A 23,677-nucleotide genomic window follows, 5' to 3' on the forward strand; every position below is an offset into this window, starting at 1 on the left:
ATTGATATGCAACTGTCTTAGGCTACTTTGACCATTGCTGCCTGCCTGTTAATTATCGCTGAAAAAATGTGTTGGTTAAAACAATTTATGCATGTCCAAAATGTCATACCTTGCCCCAGTGCAGCGATGCCCAGTGGGCTATAGAAATATCGGACTCAAATTTGCAGACGGTCAGTTACGTTCATGCATGTGCCTTGTCCTCACCTGCATTGTCTTGTGTGACAAATTCATGTGAGTTCTCAGGTGGGCTTGGGAGTTGGGTTTCATAAGTGTGTGGTGTCTCAGTTTTATAAACCATTTATAACTGTAGATTTAACATTGAACTGAACTTCTCAATTTCTAAAATATGTTAATGAATCTGATGATAATGAATTTCTAGTTCATGTGCTCTGAAATTTAAACCTGTTTGGAGCGATATCCAAACACAGAGCCATACTTCTGACCTTGGAGCTTCTTTTTGTGCTGAGATTCTTCCTTTCCCAAATGTCATCAGCTGTGAACTGTTAGGTACAACCAGCAGCTGTGCCTAGATGCGAGTGTTACAGGAATGGGTAACTCTCAGGAGGTGTTTCAGTGTTTTTTTTAGTCACCTGAATTGCTCTGAGAGATGTCTGTCCTGTATTTCTCATGAGCAAAACTCTGGCTGTGTCCTCCCTCTTCCTGGAATGGCAACAGAGACTAGAGGTGAAGCTTCATTTTGTGTGTTTGGTCCTGGTGCATCTAGGGCATTTTCAGAGCGCTGAATTGGCGTGTGAGCCCATAACCAAAATCTATCATTGAGGAAACAAGAGAGAGATATGAGGGCACCAAGGTGGTGTTCGCCTGAACCTACCAAAGTTTAAGATTTAATTGGAAGGATATTGTTGGATTGTTGCAACATATTGCTTTTCCATATTTCCATATGTGATCCTAGCTTGGGGTCATTTGAGAGCAGTCCAAGTGATGACTTCAGCAAGTATCTTAAATAAATTAGGATCAGGCAGTGACGGAAGAATTCTGGTTGTGGTTGGTCTGTCTTTTGGAAAATAGAGCATATTAGCGGAAACCAACAACAAATTTAGTATCATGAATCTATTGGGAAAGGAGAAAAACTTCCACATTGCAGCATCTCCTGCCTCAAAGTCAAGGATGTGAAATATCTCCGTTGGCCACCACATCATGAAGGACGATTTATTGCATCTGTTTAAAAACAATTCTGTATTCTCTGGGGGCTCTGTCCTTCACTAGCAAAGCTTCGGACTCAATGATCTAATAGATCTTTTTCCATCTCTAACTTTTGTGGCTTGCCATATGTAGAGATAAACATCCTTCTTTCCGATCAGCGTTGACGGACAGACTTTCAGGCATGGAAACATTATTGTGTTGGGGGTAGGGGGAAGGGAGGTGAGGCCATTTGCTGAGTGTTTTTGTCTGCAGGGCATGGGATTATTGGAAAATGATAAATAGCTGGGCAGGCAAAGGAAATATGAAAACCCTTTCGCAGAACGGAGCTGCCCAAGATTTCTGTTCATATTGCAGTGACCAGAAGAAATTTACATTGGAAAAACCCTCTTGCCTCCAGGGCTGAATGTTATGAACCTTCAAAGTGATTCTTTAGAAGAAAAGGGGTTGGGAATGAAAGGAGTGGGAGTGTTTGCCATGCTGTTTCTCCGGAGCAGGGGTCACTGCAGAATAACATTCATCATCTTGTTGGTGCCGTTCTGAGAATGGGAACAAGGTGGGAGAGATAAAAGCAAGGTTGAACTGCAGTCTGGCATTTGCTGCTTGTTCTCCAGTCCCATGGGAGCTGCGGATGGACCAAGTCCAGGCTTTTTTCTTCTGGATTTCATTCAAGGGTTGCTCAGCTGGCCTATGGACTGGGTGTCTTTACTGTAATAACTTGTTTTTCCCTTGACTTGCTTGGACTTCGGCCTTCTATTGAAATGTATTAGTCACAGGAGTATGTATAATGAACAAAATCTTTTGCTGTTGTAAGTCAGCACGGATCTATAATACTTGAAGGTTGTGTCTAAGAACAGAAATACTGGCTATAATTTGTGCTTCAAGAAAGTAGGGGCAAAAATCAACCCATCACTGGCAAGTTATTATTTACATTTGGGGTTGGAGCCCCTTCTAAAAATGTTACCAAATTTATTCTTGTTATTTTAATTCACCTTCCCCAGAAGACCTGTCCTGTTCCAGGTTGCACGCTACCCTATGAATGGGCAGGACGAAATGTTAATAGTACCTGGGGTAAACTGAAACAGACTCAGTTTCTTGGTTTTTATTTTTTGACATCAAGGAAGTGGACAAACTGGCCATGGTAGATGCCGTGCCTCGAACATCACTCACGTTATTTCAGATGTCGTGAAAGAAAGGGAATAAAATCATGGGTACTTCGTATGGAAAACAAATACTAGGTGAACTTGAAAATTAATGGTGTTTTTTAATAGCATTATATTTAAAATAACTTTTTAGATCATCAGGCTTACAGGAAAACATGAAGCTGCTTCTTTGCCTTACTTATTGGACAAAGTAACTGAATTCCAACAGGGTCTAGTCTTCAGGGTAACTGAGCACCCTTTTGTTGCCCAGTGGGGGTTGCTGTTTCTGAATGAGGGATAAAAGGCATTGCGTTTCATCTCCTCTACCTCCACGCAGCACTGCCACGAACCGTGCTATCTTTTGTGTAGAGAGTGGTGGAAACAGTTCCTCAGGAGGAAAAGCACAGATTCGGCTGTTGCATTTAAACAGGCTCAGTTTCCTTGTTCATGTATATTTAGACACGGCGGCCAGCTGAGGCATCGAGGCAACATTCCTGTGGCTCTCTGGCAGGGCTGGCGGGCCATCGCTGCTTCGCAGCACTCACCAGCTTCTTCCTGGCAAAACCCTCATTTAAATGAACTCATCTGACAGATCTGTCAAGGAGGGACAGACGGACACCCTCTGGTTCTGTCTTCTGATCTCCACTTAACTAGTTGATGTTGCTTTCCACCTGGGTATCGCAGGCTGAACGGCAGGGGTAGTGGGGTTGAGATGTTCCTAGAAGTGCTCCCTGCTCACAGGCAGGCTGGTTTGCAGACTCCCAGCTGAGTGGTGGAGAGATGGTGACAACTTCGGAGCTGAGGCTCTGGCTGTGCTGGGTTGCACTGCGTGATGTGGGGAGCTGATATGAATCTGTGTATTCCTAAAATGTTGCATCACCATTTGGTTTTTAGAGATTCAGCTTGGTGTCAGACTGTCTAAATCATTCAGTGCTGGGGCTGCTGTGAAGATCTGCATGCATTCTCCACCCAGTGCTAGTACCCTCTCTAAAGCTGATGAGCGATGAACTCTGCCGCATCAGGTAGATAACTCCACAGCTGTCTCCATGGGGGGTAGACGTGCACGTGAGTGTGCTGAAACCACAGCCTACGTTGTCCTCTTGGGAGGCCTACGGAGGTTGTCCCAGAACAGGGTAATTACCAAGTGAAAGTGTGCAGCAAGCAGGTAGTGAACCGGATTCGGAGCCTCGAGGCAGGTGTGACACAGCAGTGGGAATGCTCAGAATGCTGCCTGTGCTTGCATGGGGAGGTGGCTGCCTCTGAGCAGTATTTTCTCTGGGAGCTCGCTGTGGGAATCAGTGCTAGGAATCAGCCTCAGTTCATTCAGCCCACTGGCCAGAACCAGATGCTACTTGAAGGGGAAGTTTGTGTTTGGGAAGGACAGTTATCTGATAACTTGGTGTTAAGGGGGACTTCTTTCTGATGCAAACCAGCTTATGCCTTGCAGCTCTAGAGTCTAATGCAGGGACTTAAATATAATACAAAGCAGTTTTTCTTGGATCTGTAGGGAATCTGGTTTAGACCTGCTCAGAGCCTTAAAAGAGACCGGGGACCCGTGGATTTTGTGCTGGGGCACAGGGGACTCCTCTCATGGGACTGTTTCCTTTTTCAATACTTCTCAACCAACATTTTCCATTTGACAACTGATCTTTGCACTGGCCGCATATTTAAACCAAATAAACAAATAAAACCCACAGCTTCTTCTTTCCCTATAATTTCTGACCTGAGATGACACAAACTTGGATTGGCTCAGGTTACACTGTATATGGCTGCACACAATGCTGTAGCCTTCCCCAAAAACCCTGTTTGACTGCACGCAATCCAGGCTCACACCAGCACGCTCTGGGCTGCCCGACCCGGAGGGTAGCAGCAGAGGTACCTCTGTTCTGCACTGAGCACAGCATCGCCTCCTGAGGCGGGAAGCGGAATGGGACGTGCCCTTGTTACTCTTTGCCTTGTGCACCCTGCTTATTCTTTCACGGCAATCCTCCCATAGCTGCAGACAGCGTGCCTGAACTTGAACTGTGTGCTTCTAGCCCTGCCGCTAGTGAAAATGACAAAGGTCTGATGGAAGGAGCAGTGCACGCAGAAACTGCAGTGGTCGGACCAGGCAGGTCACGCTCTGTTGCCAGCTCATCCGCTTCTGGTGTTGCATAAACACGTGCTTCACTTCACGTACGACTGGAATAATTTATAGTGTTTTGCTTACCTTTATTTTCCCCCCACATACATAATCCCTTAAGTCGCTTACCCCCAGTTGAACTGGCTCTCGGACCCCGAGGCCTGGTTGTCCCAGGACATGGAGGCATGCAAGCGTTTTCATATCAGATTTAAAAACTCAGACCACAAAAAGTTGGAAACTTTACCTCATGGTTCTCTCTTCTCTTCTAGACTAGGCAGAAACTTTATCAGTGTTTCAGTTATTAATAGATTGTTTTGCTTTCCTCAATATTTAAGGCCTTGCGTGACCCTACTAATAATTTACAAGAATTTTTGTATGTCTGCATTTTAATTCCGCTGGCTTCTGTGTCAGCTGATGAGCTTAGATTGGTTAGGTTTACCTAATATATAACCAAACAGAGACAGTAACTGAGTGTGGTTTATTCAGATATGTAGTTTCTTTCTAGGCATATGATTCATCGTCTGTGAAGAGAGACTGCAGCTGGAGAGCAGAAACTTTGCTGAAGCGGGGATGAAGCTTGCTCTCTCTTCTTGTTGTCTCCTCGATACCTCCCCTATCTTCCAGCCTTTTCAAAGGTCTTCAGAAAATTAAAAATAGCGAGCTTGTCAGGATCGCAAAGGAAAGTCGTAGAGCCTCTGGGACCTTTAGAAAATAACAAAAATTATCATTGACCATACCTTGGCTGAAGTGTCTGTTCTGAAGCCATTCCGTAGTCCATGGATAAGCTTGCATAAAAGCATACATTTAATGGATGTGTAAGCAGTGGCCAGCCTTCTAATAGTTATCACATCAAATACGTAGTCGTAATTGATAAAGTTCACATATGCCCTTAATTCTGTGCCTAACAAAGTAGGAGAAAATGTTTTGCAATCTTGCAGTTTTTATTTTTTTAAGGGAAAGTCAGGTGCTGGCTGTCAGTGTGCTTTTGTTCGGATGCCCCTAGCCTCGAGGAGTGCTGAGATCTTTTGGCCTAGGTCTGGTACTGTTCCAGCAGCACTTCTGAACTAAAATCCAACCTCAGGCCTACCTCGGAGATCCAGCACAACCCTGCATGTGAGGAAGACCCTTTTTTCAGGAGTCAGTGGGATTGTTTTAAGCATGTGTCTGTGTGCGCACAAAGGCACACGGTTATAGACACACATTGTCGAGAAAATATTAGGAGGCCTTGAGCAAATTTTTTAAACTGGAAATGAGACGTGACTTAAATAGTAAGGATAATTAACTATAGGAGCAGTTTACCAAGGGAAGTGATAAATCCATCATCACTTGGAGTCTAACTTGAGATTGGGCCTGTTTAGAAACAGGCTCTAGGTCAGCTGCGAGGTACTGAGCAAAATCGTGTTTACTTACGTGGAAGAGAGGGAGGCCTAAACTTCCTCCGCTGGAGGTGGGGTTTTCTTTTATGTGGGTGGTTGCAGTCAATGTTCACAGTGCTCCTTTGGCCTTGCAACTTATTTCTTTCCCCTTCTCCAATATTAAAGAGCTTTCTTTGTTTGCAAAATGGAGGAGGAAAAAAAAATGCGTTCTGACTGTGAAAACTGATGTGGGCATGCATCCCGAGCAGTAAGCAGTAGGTACCTCTGGGTTTTTGCCTCAGGTCTCGCTGCCCCGATTGGTTTTGCCTGCTGATGTTAGCACTGACCAACACTTGGTGCTTCTGAGGAAGGTGGCAGCCTGCTGCAGAGGGAATTGCTTCAGGGTGGTTACACAGAACTAAGTGTGAATGTGGAAGGGAAGGGGCCTTCCTGTATGGTGAAGTCCGGTCAGCTTTAGGTTACCTGGATGTACATCTTATCGCTGGTTGCAAATTAGCTTTTTTTTTTTTTTTTTTTTTTTCCTGGCAGTCCAGCCACAATACTCAGCTCTCTTCGTGGGACCAGGAATGCTGGAGCTGTTGTATGTGGTGTGAAGAGACTTTCTCCTTATGCATTATTTTCTTACAGTGGCCTTTAGGTCTGGGCCTTTGCACTCTGCTTCTGACAGTCCTGCAAGCTTCAGTCAGTGTTTCGCACAGTCCTCTATGTCCCAGTTGAAGTATCACAGAATCATTAAGGTTGGAAAAGCCCTTCAAGTTCATCTGGTCCAACCATCATAAAATTTGTGCTGCGTTGGCCGGGAATCGAACCCGGGTCAACTGCTTGGAAGGCAGCTATGCTCACCACTATACCACCAACGCGCTCGGTGCAGCCTCTGAGGTTTCTTGCCAAATTTCAGTCATTCCTGTAAAAATCCACTGCGAAGTCTGTTCAGTACCATTGTTCTGATGGTGAGGGACCGTCTCAGAGGTGTTTGAGGATTCCTTGGGCAAGGCTGGGAGCTGAAACCAGTTCTGTGTTTGAGGTTTTGGCAGAAGTACTTACATGTGGTGGCGTCTGAGAACCTCCCTCCGTAAGCCTGAATTCAGGGATCTTTGGTAAAATGGACCTTGGGTCTGCTTGTGCTGAGGACAACCTGAGATGCCTTGGCCCGGTGGGGGGTACAGGATGGCTGCTTCCCCTCCCAACCTCCCTTTTCTTTGTTCCTACCCTACCACAGCTGTGCGTTGAGCCTTTCTGGCCTGCCTGTGCTTCCAGGCTGTGCAGGGTCTTACTTGCTTGTTTCAAAGGATGGTCAGGAATTTGACGTAGTCATGTGTAAGCTCAGATTATATTGTTTACTTTCTGGGTGTCTCCAAGTGCTCTTGCACCCTTGCAAAAAAAAAAAAAAAAAAAAAAAAGACAGCCTTTGTCATCATCTTGCTGAAGATTTTCCCCCTCCCCACCTCATTGTTTTGGTAAGAATAGACCTTAGCTTTGTTTCTTAGACCCCTTTTAAGGTAAAATAATGTTAATGAGTAATTGTGCCAAGTAAAGCTTGCTGGAATGTTTTTGCTGACAAGTGCTATTGTATCACAACTGAATCATTTTTGAAAAATCTGTTTCTGTATGTCTGTAATTTAGTAAAACAATGATTTTACAACAAAGCATTCATTTTGTGTCTAGAAACACAAGTCTCAAGACTTACTACCGTAAAACCTAGTGTGAAAGATGAACGACTTCTACTTTTTTCAGTGAGTAATACGTACATAAGGAAGGAGAGAGGTGGACTCACCTTGGAAGTGGTAGTCATCATTTACTGTGTTTCTGCTCTTTATAACAACTAATTATAGTCCAGTATGTTTCGTCAGTGGAGAAGTGTTTGTTTCTTTCAAAGCAAAGCTGTCTGTTTGCAAAGACAGGAATGATGGAAATGGATTTTTCAGCCCTTGAAGATGCAAACCCCCAACATTTTGGATGTGTTATCACCTGTACGTTCACTTTCATATTCACTGGTTGTTTGTGAGTAATTAAAGTTTTGCATGAGAATTTTAGTATTCACAAGAGATGAGTTCTGAGAAGAGGATAATGATGCTTTAGAATAATTACAATTAACGCCTTTTAGAATTTTAACAAGGATAATAGTGTGCGTGTTGTGGCTTCTTCTTCCCAGTAGTCTGGATGGCGTTAAGGAAAGTACAAGAGGTAACAGTAAATAGCGAGCATCTTCCTATAGATAGAAAAGTAACAGAATGCTTTGGAAAAGGCAGATTTGTTCTGTTTAAAAATATGATTTCTTTCAAACATGGAGAACTCCATTCTGTGAGCCTGGCTTGGCACCTTGGGCACTTCCAGGAGTTCTGAGAGCTTCTATTTGAGCTCAGTTCTTGGGATTTCTGTATTCCCTGTTGTTGCTGTTGAGAGTCCACAGTCATCATATTTCATTAAAACACTCAAGTTTTAATGAAAATGTTTCAGAATTGTACAAACTCCACCCCCCAAAAACCCCCTCCCACATTTTCTCAGGGAACTTCCTTTCCACCTCTGCCAGAGTATGTGTGTCACATTGCTAATGTGCCTTGCTATATGCTAACTTTTTCTGGCCAATTCCTTGTTTCAGGGGGAGATTAGTTCTCCGTGTATATATATATATATATATATGTGTGTGTGTGTGTGTGTGTATGTATATATATTTTTTTCTATCTGGTCCTCTTTAGCAGAGAATAGAGGAAAATTGCCAATCATATCAGTGCACATGTTGTTCTTCCCTCTGATATACCATAGGAGTAAGGAGTTTTGCAGCACATGTTAGCGTGGAAGGGGAGAAGTGGTTTATCCTTCTGGCCTGAGCCCTTCAGAAAAGCTGCATGCTTGAGCACCTTGCTCTTGGGGTGTTTGAATTAATGCTTTCAGGTAATGTGATTGCCAAAGAGCAGGAGTCTGGGGTTTCTGAGACTACTGCTCTTTCAGGACATCTCAAGTCAGGGTCCCTGAATGACTTAGTCTAGAAAAACCCAGCCCTGCTGATTGTGTTGGCATTTGTCTGTGCACTGTTTTACTTTAGGGAAAGCATTTGCTTTGTGAGGAGGGTAGGTGATGTTTTCATCTCAGGTAGGAGTAAGGATGTGGAATAATTCTGCTGGCACCACTGTTTCATTTTTATATTGAGGAACTTGGTCATTTTTAAACTGTTTTCTTTTACGTTTTCAGTTTTACATGTATATGATGAGGAAAGGCTAACTTGTTTGTTTCCAAGTAGGATGGAATAATAAAAGCTTGATATGTGAGAATGTGTTGCCCCTCTTAAACAGCAACAGGACACATGTGGATGCCTTTGAGTCAACCTATTCACTGGGTGCAGTGTCCCCTTCAGTACCTTGATACTTCTGCTTAATACAGCTCAGTTCCTGCACTTGGATTTGTTCCTCCTTTTGGGCTGAGAGCATGTTTTAAGCCTGATCATTTACTGCAAGGCTATAATTAAGGTCTTGTATATGTTCAAATAGATCACAGGCAACAGGGGCAAGAGATGTCATCAGTCATAATTTCCATAACTTAAAGATATTTATTTTTTTGGTTACACCATATATCTTTTTCTTATTATTATTTTGGGCTTTGGCAGAAATACCCCCTTTAAAAGTAGGCCACCATGTCCTTTCCTACGTTCATTATAAGTGGGCTGCAAGGGAAGCCCCAGACTGACAAGGCCTCTACTTTTGGTTTCCTTTTGCAGCATGAGGACAAAGTTTCCTTCAGATACAGCTCTAGCTGTCTCTAGCCAGGGAACTTGGCTGATGGACTGCAGCATATAATTTTAGTTAAAAAGAGAGAAAAAAGATTAACTGTAATCTATTGTGCCTCTTCACTACATGCAGCTCTCAAGATCTGCGTAATGGAGCAGGCGCCAGGAGCAACCGCTCTGCGTTTAAGGCTGCAAAACGTCCCCCGTTGTGACACTGCTCTTGGAGCTCAGGACCTTTGGAAAAAATTATCTGTTAGGCTGAAATTTTTCTCTCTTGGTGACAGTCAAAAATGATGGTGGCTCCAAAACACTGATCAAAATCTGTCTGTATGTTTTTTTGGATTATGTGAATAAAAAGTCTGCCGAAAAACAAGCCCTAATACTGAAGGGGAAAAAAAACACCACACAAAGCAAACAAACAAAAAACAGCCACAAACAAACCATCACATCCAGTGCTTTATCAAGAGGCAAGAAAAAGCAGTTCTAGCAACTAAAAAGAATTTAAATCCTGGACTCTGGAGTTCTGCACAACTCGAGCTTGCATTGAGCGCTGCGACTTCTGTGTGTGAAAAAAACCTGTGGGGTACTTTTTCTTTCTTTCTTTCCAGAAATGAATAGACTGATGATATTTGAGATGGGATCTGTATTGAAGTTATGCCCCATTTATGCTATTAATGATATGTCGTGTACTTTGCGCTACTTAGGGATTATTTTTTCCAAACAGATGCTGGAAGATGCTTCTAAAGCAAGTCGCTACTCAGAGCCCTTCATTTCCCATGTTGGCTTTTGCTACTTTTTGCATTATGTTCTAAGTATGAAGCTTTACTTTTGAAAAGGAAAAAATATTTCTGTTGTGAAGACGGTCATCAAAACAGAAGCAAAGTGTGCTTTTGTGCTGTCAGTCCAGCTTTGCATGATGCTGTCTCTAAGCTCATAATTGCATCAGTACCGTGTGGATTTTATGGCCTGAGAGTGCAAAGCTGTGTGGGTGACTGGAGGAGGCTTTCCGAGCCCCTTCTGCTCTACCAGCATTCAAGCATTGCAAGTTCTTCTGATTTGTGGGAAGCTGACTCAACAGCCTGTAAAGCTGTAAAGTAGGTACGTTGTTCTGTGCTGAGCACACACGCCAGACACCAGGGGGATAACTCCACCCAACTTGTGCACCAACGGTTATTGGCAGTGTGCTTGTATTAGTGGGACAAATACATATTAATTTCATTTCTGTAAGTCTCTTTTATTCTCATCAAGTCTCCAAAGAATCATTAATGTAGGTTCTGTCTCTATTTGTATGTGTACTGGTGTCCTTGGGTGGTCGGTCATCTGGCATACCCTGGTGGTCTTTCGCTGAAGGCCAGAAGTCTTCCTCGCTGCTTATCTTCTGGCCTTTCTTAGACAGACTTCAGCAGTCAGGCCAGTTGTTGCTGGTTCCATTATCTACTCATACAGTCTTTTGTTCCCTTATCTTTGGGTTGTTAACATACAATTGTGCTAAGACCTAGAAATCACTGTCCTTTATCTTGTTCCCTGTCTCACTTCAGTGAACCTAAAGGAGCTTCTGGTAATGAAGACAAACAGGCCCCTCATAATGAGTGACTAAAATCTTGCATCTGCTGAGTGAAAATGCAGGGATATCTCAAGATCTCTCAAGGTCCCTTCCAACCCCTACAATTCTGTGATTCTGTGAGGTCCTGGTTTGCTACTGAAGAGTTTCATGAACTTTACAGCAGTGCATCTGTACATGTAACTGAGGAGAACCACTGCAGAATCAGAGGAGTTGAGCTTGTCTCGCTGCATACTTCTGGAGCAAGTGCCATTGGTGCATGGTATGGCAGGTGGAACTACATTTGCATTCCATTTTTTAATATTGTCTTAAAAAAAAGGTTTATTTCTGCAGTCATAGAAGAAAGCTGCCTAAATATAATCTATTTTTGCATATGCAATATATAAATATATATATTTTGGTAGAGTTTTGGAAGACCTGGCACAGTGCAGCTTTCACAAGGGGAAGGCAAGCACAGCACAGTTGTAGGACATCAGCACCTTTTAGAGAGGCGGTGGGGAGCAAGGGCTCTGTGGCATACAAAATCCTCTCTGGATTACCTGAACATCAGGGATCCCAAGCTTTTTTGCATGTGTGCACCACGCAAAATAAAAGCACCTCTTGTTCTGGTGAAGTAGTTAAGTTTGAAGGGGAGATTTTTGGAACCATGTTTATGAAGGAAAAAAAACAAACAGAATAGTCCACATAGAGCAGCCTGGAACTACCTGGTGTTAGCTCTGATCTGCTGGTGCCCCTGGGGTGGCCTCTGAGGTGCTGCAGTAGAGGGGCCCTTCAGGGTGATGCCCAGGACAAACAGCAGTACACCGATGTGCCCCCCTTGTCCTCTAGTTAAGCTCAGTGCTCCAGTGGGTGCCCATCAGTCTGCAGAACAGTGTGATGAGTCTTTTTTTTTCTTTCTTTCCCTTTCTTCTTTTCTTAACTATTTTTTGTGGAACTTGGGGCAAAGCAGGACTGCTCACACACTGGCTGGTTGTGCGAATGCCCGTACAGCCCCGGCCAGCTGTGCTTGGAGCTGAGACCCCCGCTGCCTTCACACCCGGGTTCCTCCCGCTGGGCTCGCTCTGCTTGCTGGAAGGTGACTGCAGGGCTGGCTCTGCCTGCTTTCCAGGCAGCATGGCTTATGCTGAGGCTTTTTTGTGGCTTTGTTACAACTCGTGTTTTTATATCAAAAGATATTATTATATCGCATCTTCAGTAATGTCCAAAATTGAGGTAATAGCTGGGTTTCCATAAAGAGACCACACGTGATGCAGGAATACAGAAGCCAGACCTGGCTCTTAATTGCATTGATTTCCTCACCGGGTCAGTTCAGTAACCGGAGCCCCAAGTGTAGCAGCTTCAGCTGCATCTGTTAGCGCGAGCGGTTCCCCCGATCACAAGAAATGAGCCTCTTCATTGTTCCAAATATTTTCCCAATTTGTTTCTTGTTACTGTCCTGATTGGTACATGATGAGGCAGAAAAGCTCATTATGTTATTGATTTCTTCATTTTTAGTGCGTTTCTTCAGGGAGCAGCTCTGCAGCTGTAGGTGGTTTGCTGGCATCTCGTGCTGCCTGTCTCAGCACTGGTTTTGGGTGCACAATGTCGTGTGTTTGTCTGGGTGACAGTGGGAGACTTAAAGCTGTACGGTAGATTTGCATTTGCTGATTCTGCTGTAAAATTGGAACGTTCCCTGTGATCGCCTGTGTGCCAAATTCACCAAGAAAACTACTAAAGAGCGTGAATTTGTAACCTGCTCCTTAGTCACTTAAAAAGTTGTCCCAAACCAAAAAAGAGGACATGCTTCTGAGAAGGTGAGATGTCCAGCCGAAACTGTGTGTCTCCATTTTTGGCCTGTGGCCGTAACACCGGTGATGCATTAGCAGCCATCAGCATCGCATTGCCTGCTCCTGTGGCCTTACTCAGGCATCTCTCACTAGTGTTTAATGACTTCTGCACTTGCACTGAGCTGTCCCTCTTTTTTTGTAGCAATTTGCACTTGCTAGTGTGTATTTCCATGAATTGTAAGGAAGGCAGAGCAACACTAAGGGAAAACAAGGAGTCAGTCCGGGCAGCAAACGAGAAAGCTGAAATGATTTGGGGTAAACCTCAGCTGAATGCTTTTGGAGAGGAGCAATCTGAACCTCCCAGGTGCTCATCAGGAGTAACCTGGAAGGAATTAATGCGATGATAATGCTGGAATTAGCAGTGATAAAGACAAAAAATGAGATGTCTTGTGTTCTGTAAAGAAACGTGGCTTTGTAATGTGTGTCTTCAAAGGCCTCAGTGGCTGTGATGGTTTAACTGGTGCGCACAGTGGGGATGGCAGTGGCTGGTCACAGGTTGGGCTATTTTGAAGAAAGTGGCTTGAACTCCTCATGTCTTCGTGTGGGGTGGGGAGGACTCACGGCTTCCAGCTTGGGGTAATCGATCTCGCCTCCCGCCGTGGTACGCCGCGTGTACAGCACAGTCCTGTACTGCACACAGGGTGCCTGTGCCCGTTCATAGAGCCTAGTCTGTAAGATGCATAAATTAGCCTACAGTTACTTGTTAAAATAGTCAATTTTAGCAAGTTGAGGGTTAATTAGAATCGCGCTGCATTTGTTCTGAGCAAAGTTGTGCCTTTGAAAAAGGCTGGTGGCTGCAGGGAGGGTGATCCCGGATTTTTTCTGGGTGCCTCACTGCACTGGAGGGTGCCCGGGGAGCTGCCCTGGGGCCGGGCTCCCTTCATATCGGGGATGCTCTGGGGTGAGCGTGGATGCCTTCGGGGTTACCCATGGGGTGGTGGCACCGTCATGTGTTGGGGAAGGGGCTGCGGGGGGGAGGGAGAGGTGTTCTGGTGGCTGACAGGAGATTATTCACAAGCGCCCGACCCGCAATCTGCACATAGCAATCTGCCCCTTAAATGTTCGGCAAGCAGCAGGGCAGGGATTTGCACGGGTGCTGGCACTGCTGGTGACTGTAGAAATGAAGGCAGGTAATGAGCAGAGCCAGCTTGTTTGTAGGGAAGCAGGAGCCAACCCACAGAAGAGCTGCTTTTGAATTTTGGACGCAGAACAAAGTTTTAAGCTCCGGTAGGGCCTGTATTTTTCCTTTTCCCAGCCCTCCTGTAAGCACCCCCCTTTACTGATTAATTTATTTATTTTCCTTTCCTTTGCTCCTGCCTACCTTTGGGCTCTCAGATCTCTCACGGCTCAGACGCGCCCGGGCTCGGGGCCAGGCTCCAGGCTCACGCCGCCAGCCTGCGCCCGCCTTGGTCTGCCTGCAGCACGTCGGGGCCGCCTCTCCGAGCAGCCCGGAGCAAGGGGAATCGAGTCTTTTTTCCAAATCAAGGGTGATGTGTCCCAGTACAGGAGCTGTGCACAGGCGGGCAGTTTAGATTTTAAAAAATTACCAAAAAAAAAAAAGCCTTTTCCACTACAAGGTAGTCTGAAATATTATTTTGTATGAGTATACTAGTAAAATAGATTTTATTAACGAATAATGAATGGAGAATGGTGGTGTGATCGACATTGATTTCTAAGCCTATTTGCTGAAAAAAAAAACAGAAATTTTTGCATTTTACCAGCATCTTGAGTGAAGGTGCACAGTCTGTGACACGCGGTGTGACAGTCCTGGAGAGCTTACAGCACAAACTGTAAGGAGAAGAAGTAAAGTGGGATTTTGGAGAGAGATGCAGGGATGGGGAAAGAACAATACTTGCCGTTATGTTGCTTGAAAACTGATGGGCAAATAAAGTAACTGGCCTGGTGGTATCATATGGGCTGCCTGTGGCAAATGAAAATAGCAAACAAACATTCTGATTCCCAGTGAAATTACTCAGCCATTACACCGTCCTCCTCTGCCCTATTTCTTACATATCCCTTATCAGTGTAGTCCTCAGCAGCTACCAGTAGTGCCTTGAGAGATATGGTTAATGCGCCGGGGGGTTATTAATTTGATCCTTCGTTTGGAAGAGCCTCGTCTCTGGCTGCATGCTCTACTGTTTGGGCAGCCTGGCTGGAGGCTTTGCCTTGCTTTGCTGGGTTTAAATGTTTGTGCTACTCCGTGTGTATGTTTGACAGGAAAGGTGGAAGCGTGCCCTAAATGCAGTACTGAAAGCAGCAGGGATCGTGGTGGTCCTTAATTCCTGGTGGTATTTGTTATACGTGGCAGCCTTCAGTTCACATCGTTGCATTTTTCAGAGCACAGGCATTGAGCAGCTTTAAGGTAAGGATGGAGACAGAGACTGACTGCATCTTCTGCTGGAAGCCACTGGAGATACAGGGGACGTGTTCTACGTGCTTGTGACAGTCTGCGTTACTGAGGAGGTGCCCTGCAGGATTCTGCTGTGGGTTTGAGGAAAGAGACGCTGTCACTGGGAAATTCCTGCCCCTATCAGAGCTGAAGACCAGGTTCAGAAACTCTCACTTTCCAATCTACTGTGGTGCTGATTTAACAAATCGCTAGTACTCGGGATTCAGAGAATGATGTTGTGCACATCTGCGTTTGTCCCCTGCTAGTGCCAATCTCGCCAATCTTTGCATGCCGGTTTTGTACTCAGAGCAGGTTTACTTCCATTGCTGCCTTTGCAGCCTGTTTTCAGCAATAACAGTAACAACGTGTTGCTGGGTGGGTTTTTAGGGTGCAAGGAGCTGCACGTCTCAGGAAGTTTCTGCTTGCAGATGTATAATAGTGTCCACGATAACGTTGGCTACATCTGAAAGTAAGCTTTGATGGTTTAGTATATGCAACACGTTAAAGCTGATGTGGATTTGCCTGGTAAGAAAAAGAATAGCACAGTCCTCTCTTTGTTAGTTCACCCTTCCTGGTGATGGTGAAAGTTGATCCTTTGCCTCAGTTCCCTTAACTGATGCTTAGGGTTCTTTTCTGTTTGTTTTCTCCAGGTTTACACAACAGCACAAGCACCTCAGCATCTCTGTGAATCAGACCCAAACCCTCTCCCCTTCAGACATCACTTCAGGTCATGCTAAGCATTAAGCTGGAGCGTGGCTCTTCCTGATGCCAGGATACCTGTCACAGCAGCCAGGAGGTCATTCGGGGGGATCTGGACAGTTAAATGTAGAGCTGCAATATCCAAAGCTGTAGTTACTGCAGCTACAAAGCAGCATAGGGTGACCAAGGCAAACTGCAGCCTGTGAGTATCCAGGATGACGTTTTTGCAGAGGGCAGCAGAGCATGGTTGCTGGAGCCTGCAGCCTGGTACAGCCTGGGTGTCAGCAGTGTCCTCTCACTCCACGTTGTCCTATGTGGGCTCTGTGGTAGCCACCGTAAGTAGCAGCCACCTTAAGTTTGATGTAGGACGTTGGGCTGAGTGCTTTTGTCCTGACCGCAACATCTTCCAGCATCATCAGCCCAATTCCTTAGTGCCTCGCGAGTCTGCCTGTGCTTCTGGTACAAGTCCTGTCTTCCCTCCTCGCCAGCAGTTGAGCAGGGAGATGCGAGGGTTCAGAGAAAAGGCGTTGTGTGTGTTAACTATTGACATGCAGCAGGGAGCCTGGTGTGATTTAATGTTGGGACAGGAGCCAGCTGGCGCGTTTCAAATACTGGTTTTGATGCACCAGGGAGATGATACTCTATTCAGCAGCCTCGCGCTGCACAGTGAAACTTTATGAAGCTTGTGATGGCAGCGGGGATTCATGGAGTAAGTGCTGGAGGGGGAGCTGGGAGCTGCTCTGTTATAATCCTGCTCCTGTCAAAATGTACCAGGTGGCTTTGAGTAAAAGATTTATCTTCCGCATCACTCTGCTCATCAACAAATTGGAGACGTTGAATTTTCTTTAGGTCGAGACAGTCGTTAATTAAGTGTTATACAATGTTTGTTTTGTGATCTGAAGATGTGTTCTATAAACTGTAAATCTACTTTTTTTTTTTTTATTAAAGTCTTAGTTATAATACAAGGGCAGAGAGATACATTAATGAATAATAAATAATTATAGTTATAATTATCTGGCAATAATGAAAATGTATTGGAAAGCTTCTTAGAAAACAGAGAGCAGTGCATTCAGTTCAGAAGTTCCTAAGTCCCTTTTCATAAATGTCATCTTTGGTAGACACAGAGCGGAGCAAGCTGATTTGAAACAGACCTGTGGTGGAGCTGCAGTCCATCCGTGGAGACTTTTAAGTCCATATGGTGAGACTGCCTAAGGAGTCAAATACTTTGTGGAAGGATCATGCAATTAATCAAAAAAAAAAAAAAAGTAGTAATGTTTTCAGTTAATTTAAATCTATTTGGTATTTTTTTTAGGCGAAAAAAAGTGTCTCCACTTCAAAGAACAGGAAAAAATCTTCATGATTTCCTGTGTACTCTCTTTGGTAGCTGTCACAATCCATATATTTTTAACTATTTCTTTAATAAAATCTGTTACTTCTTAGTGACAGAGAAAATAATGTGGCTTAAAAATAACACCATGCCGTATCTGTAAGAAGGTTTTCCTTTATCAGATACACAGCACACAATACAGACACGCTGACCAATTTGGCTTTCATTATCCTTACTAAATGGAGAGAAGTTAATTCATTTTCCCTGCAAGACTTTTTAAAATTATTATTCAGTGTGGCTGGACTTAATTCTGTAGATATCCTGGTATTAGTGTGCTTTGAATTTATTAAACGTCGGATATTACCCAGTCTGTGCTGAAGGCTTATTGTAAATGTGGAAGTTGTGTTGCCGTAACCGGTTAAGAATATGGAAGAAGCAGTAGCTGTCTGTCAAACCGATGCATTTACAGTAGCAGAAGTGCCCCTGCAGATGCTCTGAAATGGTCAAGGTGCTTTTTGGCAGAATCTGGGGGAAGGAGGAAAAGAAATGGCAAACCAAGCATGAAATGTCCTTTGGTGATGCCTGGGTGCAGGCTGGGGCGCTGCCTGCCCTGCAGTGCTCTGTGCTGCCACGGGGACAGCAGCGCAGGGGAGAGGGGCTCAAAATGGGCTTTGAGAAGTGTGCTCTAATTCCGAAAAGGCAAACAAAAAGCAGCTGCAGAATCTTACCCCAGGAGGAGGTGGGGTACTGGGCGATGAGAGGAACAGTTAGGGAAGCGTTCCTCTGCTGTGCTGCTGAGGATGCCTGTGGTGTGACCCAGAGGGCCGGCAGAGGATGCTTGTTGACTTGCCACCCGTGTAATGTTTTAATGTGTTCCAATAAATAACCGTAAAAATATTTTGGCTAGCTCTTTCACTGGTTTTCCAGTAGAAATGGTTTGCTTAGCTTTCAAGCTTTTTCTCTTTTTGATGTTTCTATACATGGAAGAAAGGTATTTTATGTTCACGAAACACTGGGCATACTGTGCTTCTCCCAAACTCCCTCCTCTTTAAATGAAAAATGGATTTGATATTGATGATGATTGCTTTTTTTTTTCTTTCCTGTTTCTTTGGTATTTAGAAATCCCAGCGCAGGAAAAATACCTGATATTAAGAAGGTAAGACTCAGGGATTTGAGGCCACTTTTTAGCTCTTCTCTCATGACCTTGCTTAATGAAACTGGCTCAGTCTGTGCCGGGCTGAGTTCCCTGCCGTCAGGTGAGGACTGCTTCCTTTTCCTTGGCTTTGACTAGCAGGGACAGAGCGTCTAGTTCTGTTCATAGAGATCTCTTGCAGCCTTTAGCTGCTATTGTGCTATGAACATGAAGAGCTGACACTAAGCACTGTAGGGTAGCTGAGATTAGATTTTGGATCCCTGCCTGAGATCCTGTTAAAGCTAAGTAGGCATTAGTGCTGTCCACGCAGGCAGGGTTAAGGCATCAGAAAGGACAAACTCCACCGATGCAGCTTTGTGTGCTCTCTGTAACATGGCACCCTCCGCTGGAGCCAATTCACCTTCTGTACGACATCTTACACAATCAGGACTAAGGCAGGGCAATTAAATGGGATTTCTTAAGTGGCAGCGAAAGAATGTTAATTGATGTGTGAAATATAATTATCCTCCTGGGCTCCTTGGCTTTCTTTTGTTCGTGACTGGTTTTGATTAAACAGCTCTCCTTGCTGGGCCTATTGTATCCATTCACCCACTCTTTTCTTCCTCGAAGCAGGCAATGTCTAAAAAAGGCTGGCTGCTCGTGCATCCCAAATATTTCCCAAGGCAGGAAGAAAAGGGGAGGGGAAGTGCAGGCAAAAATCAGTCATCCTGCTTGGTATGTGGGTCCTTTGCTGAATGCTGTTTTTGGGTTGGAGCCCTGCATCTGGACTCCTGCTCATGCCAGCTGAAAAGGAAACTTCTATTTTGTTTGCTTAAAAGGCAACAAGTCAATGTTTAAAGAGGCAACCTGAGGGGATTTTTCAGGGACTTGACCTGATTGATCTGGAAAATAAGTTAAATGAGGTGTGGCCAAGAACTTCTTAAAGCAATCAAGCAAATACTTTCTTACCAAGATGGTCAGGAAGCGAGAGGGTGGGATACTATATGTTCTGCTAAGCATTGCCTCTAAATCATTTCGCTTATTTTTGTCCTGGTGGGCTGTCATAATGCCCTCCATATGGGTGATTATGGCCATCAGGGTATGCCATAAGGTAAGTGTCTGGATATTTGTAGAGAATGTTTCTTCTGTATGAACAAATGGCATTGTGAGAATGGGAAGAGGAAACCAGAACTAATGCTCTGCGATGGTTTTCTCCATCCCAGGTCTGTGGATTACTGCTTCTTAAAATTTTACTGGCTACTAGGGTATGGGTAGCAACAAAATGAATTTCCTTTTTCTTTCCCAGTGCTGAACTGATCTGGTATCAGTGTCAGGATAGGCATTTAAAATACAAACACTAATTTTTCATTCCTGAAAATTGCACATTCTGATGCATACAAACTTATTTTAAGGTCTACAATGACGTTGATGTTGGTTAGCAGTTTGTCATTCTAGATCCATGTGATATGTGTCCAACAAACACAGCTCCAGAAAGCCTTTCTGAGCAAGGGAAGGTCCTGGCATATTTAGAAAAAGAGGGGAGCGCAGGACGTTACAGGCTTTAAAACCCTTAGTGATCAGCTGAAGTGCAGGTGTCCTGCAGCCGATGTTCTTCACACCTTTGAGAGTGCCTGCCTGCTTTGCGGGAGGCAGACGGGTATTTTAGGGTACACTTCATCACTTTGGTCATGCCACTATGCCAAGCTTTGCTGCAAAAGTGTGTGACATCCAAGATTGATGCTTCCTTCCTGCGGCAAGATGAGGATTTTGCATGTCCTGCTGCACCCCCCAGGCTCCCAGCAAATACTTGTTGTTGTCTGTGTGGGCCAACCTGTCCTCGTCAAATGCTAATTCATTTTTTTTAATTGCTCACATGTTTTGGACTTCAGAACATTGCTTAGTAATAAGTTCCAGTTTCAATATGTTGATGAAAAGATCCTTTCCTTTCTAGCTGGAAGCCTTCTGTTTGCCTTTCACTGGGTAACCCCTAGCTCTTGCTGGGTTAGATCCAGTCGATAACTGTGGCCTAAGAACATCCCTCACATGGCTGATGGTTTGGTAGTTGTTCCTGACCTCTGCTTTTTAAGAGTTCTGTTGTAAGCCCTCCTTAGTCCTGCCTCGTTTCCTAAATGCTAGTTTGTCTCGTCCTTCCTGCATGTCAATCTTGGGGCTTTTCCTTCTGTGCTTACAATTGTGCTGTTGTGTTTTTCTGTTGAGGCACCTAGAACTGCATGCGGTGGTGAGGATCTTGGAGTTCAGTGGTGGTGAAAATGAAGCTCATTTTTTGGCTTTCTCAGTTGCTGACTTTCCATCTGCTCTTCATCCCTAGCTAAGCATTGATCGGATGTTGCCAGTAACACAAGGGCTTTTTCTCTGAGATGTGGTGGTTAGTATCACATGGATCATCCTGCAGTTCTAGCTCAGATTCAGTTTTCCTGTGTGTGTGGTTTTGCACAGCAGGTATCTGCTCACAAATGCAGACGACTGATTGGTAAAGTTGTGGTTTCGTGATACTGGTCAGAAGTCAGCAGCTATCAGACGGACTGGAGTCCTGCAGCAAAGTGCACTGAAGGCTGAAGCTGCAGATTGAGTTTACAGAGGGAACTTGAATCCACATACAGTATATTCAAAATGTACAGACGGTTGGGTTCCAACATCCCATCTCAGTTCTTTTTTCCATTAGAACACGTTGATTTTTTGCCCCAGTGTGACATGAAAACATGTTTTGGAATGTTTTAAATGTCTGGCAAATGATTTGGTTTTGGATTTTTGCCCACCTATGTTCCTTACCTAGGCACTTGTGCAAAACTAGCTCTTAGTCTTTTACGGCATTAAGATAATACAGTTGCGGCTTGAGCCGTGCATGTTAAAGACGATTTAAAAAAAAAAAAAAAAAAAAGTGAATTGATTTAAAATCCTGAAAGGGCAGAGGCAACTGGAGGATACCGAGGGAGTGACAGGATGAAAGCTGGCTCCAGGAGGGCTGAGAATGCCAGAGGGCAGCAGCAGCTCTGGGTTAGACTCAGCCCATGGGTTTAAAGCATGCTTGCCCGTATATTTCCTTTTCCAGAGAGCTACTCCGAGTCTTGTCCATTCAAAAGGCCACTGATTTGGTAAGAAACTGCAGGCGCATGCTTCTCTGCAGAGCAGGGACTCACAAATTAAGAAGTGACAGAAGTGCATCCTTAGCGGCAGCAGTGATAAATGACAGCTTCCCCAGAGCCTGGCTGGCAGCATATGGAGCTGTGAACTTGGGGCGTGCAGGAATCACTCGCAGGAGCTGGGCTGGGTGCTGGTTTGATTCCTTTTCTGGTGCAGGCCTGAGAGGCAAATGGAGAAATCCTTACTTAGTGGAGCTGTTTGGTGGAGACAGTCACTCAATCCCCTGATACTGCTGCTCTTGTTCTAGCTCATTTAGCACCACAACCCTCCATAAACCAAAGGGAGTACAACATGCCTAATGTAGCGTGAGGAGCCAGGCGGGGTGTGCCCAGCACTGGAGATTTACTGCTACCTGATGGGCCTCAGTGAGCAGCATCCTCCCCCCGAGCACCGTCACTGCCCTCGCTCCCTCTTGCACACATGTACCTAAATGCACGTAGGCTCTTGAGGATGCACTTTGAGTCTTTGTTTTTCCTCATTAAAAGTGCCAAGATGTATGTCAAATGCCTGGAGCAGCCTCCTTCTTTCGTTTTATTCTAGTACTCTTATGGCTTTTCTTTGTGTGCACGTGTCTTACTCCTTGCACTGCAAGTGTTTATGTCAAGCAAAGATAATCTTTGGGTGTGCTGGTGTCTGCATACCTTTATTCTTGGAGGGGCTCTTAAAGGGGCATGTCTATTTGCCTTTCTCTCTTTTTCAGGTGTGTAAAAGAATTATTCTGAGGGGGGAACCATCCCCCATGCTGAATGCCACGGTGCTATCCCAGCGGTTACAGTTCTGTAGGATCACAGCGGCATCTCTGTTTGCTGTCAGATTTACACAGCTGAGTACTGTTAGTATAAATCAGGTTAATGTATAGCAATGTGTACATGTATAATGTCAGAGAGGTTGGCACTGTACTTTAAAAAGGAATCCTTACTGACACGCATTTGAGGTGGTAGAAATAATCAATCTTTTAAACATCCAATATTTGTTTCTTTTCTAATTGGGCTAGAATTAAAAACCTCTGTATTTCTGTATATGCAGATTAGATTGCAACTGGTAGAGCACGGAGTTATCTTCAGGTGCTTTATGAAACTGCGACACAGCTTCAGCAGGGACCCACCAGACGTGAACTCAGCCAGACGGTCTGAAAGCCACAGGTGAGCACAAGTGGGGGTAAAAAAACAAAACAAAAAAAACCTTAGCAATAGTTAGTCTGACTTTGCTGCTCTGAGCCTGCCTCATCCTTCCCTGTGTGCGAATGAGCCCCTTTGAAAATTCAGCCTTCCTCAGAGAGCTCCTCTGTGTGTCTGTCCCATGACAAGGGGTGCTGGCTTCCCTCCGGCTGCTCAGTCACATCTGATCACTGGCAGCGTGACCATCTCCTTGGCAGCTTTGCCAGCAGCATCCCCTTTGCTTTCTGCTTTGTAAATCTGCTGATCGATGTCTACACGTGCAAATATTCCTTGTGTCTCATAACGTGTCTCTCACCACGCTAAGATTTTGTATTTTGCTCTGAAAGGTGTCTTGGAATGCTGTTTGGTGGAAAATTGTTCTGCAAAAAAAGCTGCAATGCATTGTACTGTATTTCCTCCTAAACAGCAGAGCCAAATCAGCCTAGTAGCTTGCATTTCCTTTCAAGCAGCTCTGGCTGCTTGGTACCAATTGTCAGTGCCAGACTGAAAGCTTTGACACGGAAATCTAGGCTGAACATTGCTGTGGGGCCAGGACCTTGGTTTTGTGACTCATCTCTTTGGAGAAAAACCTACCTAAAAAGACTAACTCTGAGATGGCCCTGCTTAAGTGACACATAAGAGAGACTGTCAGCCAAAATACAGATCCTGTTTCCACTTGTTGTAGGAACAGGGGAAGTGGATCTGCCTCCAAACAGACCGTGAAACTGGGGCAGGACATTGCAGTATCCTTTTTCCTCTACGTTTGCCTTTGCTCCTACTCATGCCCTTCCTTTAGGACCCTTGTAACCTTTCGAATGGGAAAGGCAAGTGGCTTCCTGTCCTGCATGTTTATGGAGTGAACTGGAGCAGGCTGGGTCTGAGGGAGGCAATGGATTTCCTGG

General features: G+C 44.7%; 1 long non-coding RNA gene and 1 other non-coding gene across 11 annotated transcripts in view; one reads left to right on the forward strand and one right to left on the reverse strand.

Annotated features, from left to right (window-relative positions):
* The window catches only part of LOC106014601 (uncharacterized), a 193,600-nt gene that overhangs the window by 105,180 nt on the left and 64,743 nt on the right, over nucleotides 1-23,677 (forward strand). For all 10 annotated transcript variants that reach the window (XR_011804434.1, XR_011804431.1, XR_005260549.2 and 7 more), the window contains one exon: nucleotides 22,645-22,760. This is a non-coding gene — a long non-coding RNA (uncharacterized lncRNA). The remainder of the gene's footprint in view (nucleotides 1-22,644; nucleotides 22,761-23,677) is intronic.
* Nucleotides 6,590-6,661, reverse strand: TRNAG-UCC (transfer RNA glycine (anticodon UCC)). The gene has a single exon. It is a non-coding gene; the product is annotated as a tRNA-Gly (tRNA).

The sequence above is a fragment of the Anas platyrhynchos genome, chromosome 21 (assembly GCF_047663525.1).
Source record: "Anas platyrhynchos isolate ZD024472 breed Pekin duck chromosome 21, IASCAAS_PekinDuck_T2T, whole genome shotgun sequence".
In the NCBI taxonomy this organism is placed as follows: Eukaryota; Metazoa; Chordata; class Aves; order Anseriformes; family Anatidae; genus Anas; species Anas platyrhynchos.